This window comes from Hibiscus syriacus, unplaced genomic scaffold (genome assembly GCF_006381635.1).
Source record: "Hibiscus syriacus cultivar Baekdansim isolate YM2019G1 unplaced genomic scaffold, ASM638163v2 tig00111848_pilon, whole genome shotgun sequence".
NCBI lineage: Eukaryota > Viridiplantae > Streptophyta > Magnoliopsida > Malvales > Malvaceae > Hibiscus > Hibiscus syriacus.
The window spans coordinates 70,820-78,769 of record NW_024063201.1 but is presented as its reverse complement, the minus strand read 5'-3'; the positions used below and the strand labels follow the sequence as shown (position 1 = coordinate 78,769).

Below are 7,950 nucleotides of genomic sequence, written 5' to 3'. Positions count from 1 at the left end.
CTACCCATTCCTCTCGTACTCCAGCAATCTTTGCTAATTTAACTCAAAAAGGTTGATTTTTAACTGACCTTGAATAAATTCGATTCTCCAAAGCCCCTTCTATATGTAGCAAAGTTGTATACTCTTCAATAGTAGGAACCAAGTCCTCCTTATTGAAAGTGAAGCAATTATACGCTGGATTTTAGAATTGAATCAGGGCTCGAAGCAAGTCGTCATCAACTTCGACATAGAGCAAATATAGGATGTCCCCGTAAGACTGATAGAACTGCAACTTTTTATTTGAATCCCAACTTTCCCAAATGCTTCGCAAATCTTGCATATCATTTCTTTTTAGAGAAACCGGAGCATAACTTGCTAAATCAGGTATATAGTCATCCTGCAGACTGTCTCCCCCTTATCTTTGTAAGTCTTCAGACCATTGTCTTACTTCTGAGTTTGGAACTATATGATTTGAACACTTTTTATCCATTTATGAAGGTTTTCCAATGAGACGATTAGCTCGAAGATCAATACCTTTAATCATGTATGATGCTATGCAAACAGTAAAAATAAAAACATAAAATGAAATGAATTAGTTCAAATAATAAAGAAGGAAAAACTTAATTTAATGATAATATCTACCCTAGATATTTATACTTCAAGCATGCTTTCTACATATCATAATTTAAATAAATAATTTAAATTCATATGCAATTTATTTAACAGGGAAATAAATAAATTAAAAGGAAAAAGTTAGAATTCATTTCTCATTTGTGTACACCTATTTTGGACAAAATTTCGGTATGGCTTCAGATCGGAAGAGTTTCTAGGGTTTACTATATGCAGAGTTTCAGTTCTAGGAGTAAATGTACCCGAATTGTCCTTGTTAGTGCCCCCTTGGGCTGCCAACCCTCAATTATAGTCCACTACAGACTTAAATAGATCGAGTTCAATTCGAGGGGATACATTTCTCTATGCCTGACACGGAGAATAAATTCTCACGAATACATAGAGCATATGAACCCCGAAAGCTACTTGCTAGGTCTGCCACGTAGAATAAATTCTCACGAAGACGTCGCTTTCACTACCACTTAAAAGGGACAAGCTTGATTAAAAAGCTTATGTTATGCAATGTAAGTGATGTGTGTGAAGAGAAATGTTCAAACCTCTGACAAACAAATAAATAATGAAATTTAATATTTGAAAATAAAATAAAAATAATATTAAAAAAATAATATACATATAAATATTATGTAAATAATAAGTATATATAAAAAATTTTGAAAAGAAAGAATTATAAATTAAATATATGAATTTTTAATTTCTAATTAATAGAGACAATTTATAATTGATTTTAAAAGCTTGACCATATCCTCAGTGGAGTCGCCAAGCTGTCGTAACTGGTTTTCGCCCGAGCACGAAAATTTTTATTTGGCGGAAAAATAAAATGAATAAATAAATGATTTTGATTTTAAAAATGTTTTGGGAGTCGCCATTGACCTTTTTGAGTTAGATATGTCAAATACCTAAAAACAATCTTTTAAAATAGTTTTTAAAAAATATATAATTTAAAAGATAAACTGATCTGCGTATAACTAAAAAATTTTAGTAAAGAAGGGATTCGTGGTCGATTACGTTTAGGGAAGGATTAGCACCCCTATAACGCCCAAAATTGGTACTCATTAATTATAATTTGTCTCTATTATTAGAAATTTAAAAATTCAAAGATATATTTAATTTATAATCTTGTTATTTCAAATTTATAATTTTAAGAAAATCTATTAATTTATATATATAAATAAGATATTTATTTATTTAGAAATATCAGAAAATGACTTATAGGTGCTTTAAGATAGCTCTTTTCTTAATATTAAAAAATAAATATTAAAACATTTATCTAAAAATAATTAAAAATAGATATAATTTATAAAAGTAAGATATTTATTTATTTTAAAAATATCAGAAAATGGACATCTAGTTGCTTTAAGACTGTCCTTTCTTAATATTGAAAAATAAATATATATTAAATATAATTATTTTTCTTAAAAGTAATTTATAGAATTAAATTTATAAATAGGATTTTAAATAAAAAATTTATAAATTTATATTTATTATATATATTTATAATAATAATAATAATAATTAAATATATCAAAAATAAGCATATAAAATTAAAATATAACTAAACGGTGACTAAAATAAATAAAATTAAAACTATATATTTAAAATATAAAAGCAATAAAACTTGTAATTAAAAATAAATGAAAATATTTAAAATTAGTGACTAAATTATAACATATTAAAATTAAATATCTAATTAGTAATTAACTATTTAAAAATTACAGGGACTAAACATGCTATTTTACATTTATTTAATTTAGTGACTAAAATAAAATTATATTAAAATTAAAATACCCTAATTTATCTATTTAAAATATAGTGGCTAGATATGTTATTTTACCAATTTATTAACTTAGGGACTAAAATAAACTTATATCAAATTCGAATATCAAATTTAAAATAAATTAAAATATGCTTTCAGGATTAAAATATTAATTAATATAATTATGAAGGCTAAATCGGTTATTTGGCTAAAATATATATATATATATATTATGTAAAGGACTAAATTATAATAAATTAAAATTTGAATACAAAATTATAATAAATAAAAACATGCTATAAGGATCGCATGGCAAGTTTTCAAAGTTACAGTGGCTGCGAGAATAGTTTAGCCAGACGCAAAATTACACAAAGACCCTCCCTTAAATGACGTCGTTTAAGAGAGGGTATAAATACCCTATTATAGCTGGCCCGAAGGGCCAGCTTCTCATTTTCCTCTTTTCTTTTATCTCTCTAAAATCGAGAGATTTCTCTCTCGCCTCTCTCTAAAACGAAGAGAGAGACCACCGGCCGGCAGTCGGGATCCGGCACCGACCACCACCGCCGGCCACCGCTTACGATGGTCGGAACTCCCAAATTACACTAGAACATAGGTTTTAACCTCCTAAGGCCGAATGCGGCCTCTGTTTTCCCTAAATCCCCTTAAATTTCCGTAGATCTAGGAAAACCGAAGCTTTAACCTCGGTTGAAACAACGTCTCCGGCGACGATTGGGCTTTCTTCGGTGGTAAGTCCCTCGTTCTCACAATGTTTTCTCTAGGTTTTTGGTCTCTGTTGTTGTTGTGTGGTTATGTTTGCTTGTTTTTGGTTCATGTTGTTGTACTCTCGAATTCTTCCTCTCTCCTTGTTGCAGGTTCGGTCAATGGCCTTTATAGGCCTGCCGGTATCTTCTTCGGACCAGTCCCAAATGGTGACCCTAGGTGAGTCACCATAGCTATGGTGGTGACTCACCATAGAGCCCGACCTGTGGAGAGGCAGCTGGCCTTCTGGAGGCTTGGACGAGGGCATTGGCGTGACAGCGGCGGCGTGGAGTAGTTGGCAAAGAGCGGCGGCTGGGGCTTCTGGAAGCTTGAGGCGGCGGCTAGAGCTAGGGTTGAGATGATATAAACTCTAATCGATTTAGGGTTTTCATTAGGTTGGCCCGAGTTGGGCTTGTAAATTGGGTCTGAGTTCTTGTAATTGGGCCTGTAAAAATAAAATTATTTAGTAATAATAGTAATAATAATAATAATAATAAAATAATTATAATAATAATAAAACCGGGATAACAATTTAGTGTATACAATGTGTATTTAGGTCTTCAAATCTAATCACTTTTTGAAACGGAATACCTTTGTACAGGACATTCGAAGAAAAAGAAACAAAGTGATAAGTTGTCTACAACTTTTGTATTTATCAAGAAAAATAACCTAGAGAAAAAGACAATTAAACTTCCCCAATGTTCTTTGGGACAAATTTTATGGGATAATGTGCTCGAAAAAAATGATCTTTAAAGAAATTATTTTTTCAACTATGGTGGAACAATGATTAAGGGAAAATGCTCGAACCACTTTGCCTCTTTGTAAGACAGCGAAAAAACAAGTATTTCCCATATTGCATGCAGTTAGACGCTAAGCCTAACAGAATAATAATACAGAAGATGACATGTGATTCATGCGTCTTTCTGAAGACGCAGTGTGATCCAGACTTTTTCCAAAAACACTATAGCAAATACTCTATCCCAACAAATAATTTTTCCTACACTCTAAAGCAATCAAATTTTTGTTAAAAGCTAGGAGGTAGTGGTTATTCTTTTGTTAAACATGTAACTAATTCGGTTAGTAGGATAAACTAGCTTGAGTTTTGTGTATATATATGTGTAGTATTTAGTTGTATTGAATATACATTGAAATAAAGTGAAAGTGTATTCTGTCCATTTTTAACATTTTTTCCTACACCACATCTTGCAGTTCTTTGGTTTTGCATCCCATGATGCCTTTTAGGCTTTGGTCCTCTTCTCTACTCCTAGCTATGGAGCGTCCCATGGAATGTGACCTTGAATATCTTTCCATCTAATCATGGTGTACTTTCGTATTCGAAGAGCCCAGTGCCTCATCTTCTTCACCATCAGCTCTCTTATTTTTATCTTCTTGAACGACAGTGCAAACAGAATCTTGTAGTGAACTTGGGTTTGCTTCAATTTCATACATGGAATTGCTTCGAACAATCATCGGAGATTTGTCTATCAATTTCCTAGGCACATCTAACTCCCCGCGACAAACCGGGCATGTTTTATGCGATTCGAGCCAATGATCAATATATTCCTTGTGCAAAACATGGCAACAATTAGCACGATATAAGTTGGTTAAAACCTATACAAAAAGCCCATCAGTTCACAAAATATTGCTATAAGGGATCGGTCAATTCCATTTCCCATTATATAATGCAAAAACCATATCTTCAAATGAACAAAATTAAAACGGCTGTCAATATTTCCGTTTTCCGCCGAGACAGAGAGATAAGAACAAAAAGATAACTTCAGTAACACCTGCAAGGTGGAACAAGCTTCTTTTCCGATTAAAAAGAGTAATCTTATAGTATTGACAACAAGGACCAAGTTACAGGAACAACAGTAATACAATCATCATATATGTTCCCAACCAGGGAGGGTATATTCATACATAAGGATTCTGCAGCTGCCATGTCAACAAGCCAAGGGTATTTCAAAGACTTGAAGCGAGCAAAGATTTCCTGCTTTCGTCGCTTTTTTTTCTCTGTTGGTACTTAGAAGGCTGCATTCATTCAATATCATCAATCCAGTCACCGTATATCCGACTGATTTTATCTGGACCCTTCCATTTCTGAATGGTTCTTTGTCCTGGCTTCTGGAGTACAATGGATGTCCTCTGCGAAGCAACTCCATGATAAACATCTGAAAGAGGTACCGAAGGGGCTGATGCCGCCAACATACCTGCAGGAGTTTTTGACGGCAACCCTCCCCCTTGCTTTGAGTCAAAGGGGGAAGCAGAAGAATCCTTTGCCTCTGCATCCACAAGCCCCACTCCAAATCCGTGTAATTCTGAAGTAATACAAATCATGATTCACTATATGACAAAGATACGACTCAACATATAAAAGCTTGGTTCGATCAAATATAAAATATGCTTAAAGCATAGAATATACTCACGACTAGTCATTTAGCTGCTCAACAATGGAACACTGATTTTAAGCTAATTCAAAAGTAACGGTGAGTGAAATAACAACTAACAATATGATTCTAACTCGCCCGTACAAGCATATGAACTGCAAATTCTTGGTTCTTACTTAACAAGTGTGTACTACCATGTCCATGATACTCATTTGGAAAACCAATTAAAATATCACTGGTGGTTTAATTAGAATTTGCGCCCCTTGAAGACTTAGTTACACAAAGCATACCCTTCAACAAGACAATCCCAATACAGAGCATACTCATATGAATGGAACAATTACAGACCTCTTCCCTAGATTGAAGCTTGTTGATGGGAAAAGTTGGGTTCACCCCTTCTTAAGAGAAAAGTCCCCTCCACCGAACAACCAGCCACCCAAACCAAAAAGGATGAACCACTAAAAGCCGCCACAATCCAACTTCTTCCATTAACAAAGTTTTTAAGTTCGAGTAGTTATATATATATATATATATATATATATATAGAATGTGTGTACTATTAAAGATAAAATAATTATGAATAAATATTATATTATAATCCCGTACTATATTCATTGAAAAAACTAAGACCATTAACAAACAAATGAAAGACATAAAAACTTCCCATATTTCAAATCAAAACAAGAAGAAAAGAAAACGTAAATTTGGTAAACCGATCAATCAATAAACCGTACCTCCAACACCATGAGCAAAATGGCATTTATTACCAAATGGGCAGTAGCCAGTAAGTTCCACTTATTACAAATCCTCGTCTTCCAATTAGTCGGTTTTACATTCGCCCCATTCCCAACACCTCCTCCACCGCCGCCGCCGCCACCAGCATACCATCCGGGCCCCAAACTAATAGCTACACTCTCTCGATTCTTGGACTGCTCGTCGTGCAAAAAGGTGCAATTTTCACATAAGGACACCCTTCCTCTGTATAAAACTTCTTGTAATGCCTTCCCTTATATGATCTCTGTGTTTCGCCTGAAAAATTAGAAGACACCATAGCCGGAATCTGGAATTCCTCTCTGGGTTCTGAAGAAATCCTCTTTCTTCTTCGTTAACAGCCACTATTTCTTGCCAATTAGGAGGTGGGCGTCGAAGCTCTTCGATGCTATGAGCAAAGTTACAGTTTGTGATGTAAGGGCATGTGCCGGCCCTGAACTTGCAGCAAAGCTTGGTCTTGAAGAACATCTTGCCTATGGCTCTGGACCTTGAATTTGATTCCTGGGATGAATTATTCGGTTTCTTGTTCGGTGGCTGGTCGGAATTGGACCATGGTTGAGGTTGTCTTTGGTCGTCGGCAGAGGAATCCCAAACACGGTAATCTTCTTCTGTTGCCCAAACTGAAGTGTCCGTAGAACTTGGAACCCAATTTTCAGCTGCATCTGTCTGAATTACGTGTACTACATTTTCTCTACCGTAATCCATTTTACTTCCTTTTTTTTTAAAAAAAGGGGGGGATTTGTTTGGAACAGAAAACCTAATTTGCGGTAGGAAATCACAAACCAGAAAATTGCAGATGTACCCAGAAGCAAAAATTATAGGAATTTGATGAAAACACAATTTTCAGGTGCATTTGCAGATGTAGCCAGAAGCTGATATTATAGGAATTTGATGAAAATTGAAGTTAAAAGAGTGATTTTTGTAAGGTGATAGAAAGTAAGAAAAAAAAAAGACAAAACTCATTTGGAGTTAGATCTTAAAATATCATGAGATATACGGGGAAATGTAAGAAATAAAAAAGATAAAACTCATTTATCAAGGATGATAAAATTGGAATAAACATGAAAATATCATATGGAATGAAGTAATTTATATATGCATTGTCTACAATCTGGAGAACATAAAACCAAGAATTTTCACTTCTACTTTCTGTAAAAACTATATGCAACAACACAACTTTGGAGAGGAGGTAAACTAGTAAAGAAACCATCATCTAAACTTATTTTCTTTTTTTACTTCAAATTTTCAAGGGTAAACTATCAAATGGTCACTAATGTTTGGGTAAATTTTCGTTTTCACCACTGATGTTACAAAAGTCACAAATTGATCACTAACGTTATCGTTTGTTACAGATTGGTCACTCGCCGTTAACAGGCGTAACGGTAAACACACATGAACCGTTAACAGCTGTCAACAGGCTTACTGGATGGTATAATTACACAAATAGTCCATGTTATTATACCATCCAGGTAAGCTTATTAACAACTGTTAACAGTCCACGTGTGTTTTCGTTACGCCTGTTAACAATGAATGACCAATTTGTAACAAATGATAATGTTAGTGGTCGATTTGTGAGTTGTTTACCCAATTTTCAATTATAAATCTAGTCGATTTATTCTAATTTAATTAATTTATAACCTAACATGAAGTAGTTTTATTAGTTAAAGATAA

General features: G+C 33.7%; 1 pseudogene; it reads right to left on the bottom strand.

Annotated features, from left to right (window-relative positions):
* Positions 1 to 5,026: 5,026 nt before the first annotated feature.
* LOC120172341 lies at positions 5,027 to 7,108 on the bottom strand (annotated as a pseudogene).
* Between the last annotated feature and the right edge of the window lie 842 nt (positions 7,109 to 7,950).